The following is a 304-nucleotide window of genomic DNA, read 5'->3' on the forward strand; positions in this document are numbered from 1 at the left end:
TCACTCTTATTTTACACATACAGCAAAGGGGCTCAGAGAAGTTGAGGAAATTGTCAAAAGTCACATGATTAGATAATGGCAGAACCAATTAGTATCCTTTCAGCATATTCCACTGTCCCAATCCTTGCTTATTTAAATGATTTAAAGCAGCACTTAAATATTTTTTATAATTCTACATATACTGCTGACATAAAGTCTGGTCTTAGCAACTTTTTTTTTTGTGTGTGTGTGGTGGTTAGCCAGTACAGGGATCCAAACTCTTGACCTTGCTTGGTGTTACAGCACCGCATCCTAACCAGCTAAG

The sequence above is a fragment of the Galeopterus variegatus genome, unplaced genomic scaffold, assembly GCF_000696425.1.
Source record: "Galeopterus variegatus unplaced genomic scaffold, G_variegatus-3.0.2 Scaffold11870, whole genome shotgun sequence".
NCBI classification, from domain to species: Eukaryota; Metazoa; Chordata; class Mammalia; order Dermoptera; family Cynocephalidae; genus Galeopterus; species Galeopterus variegatus.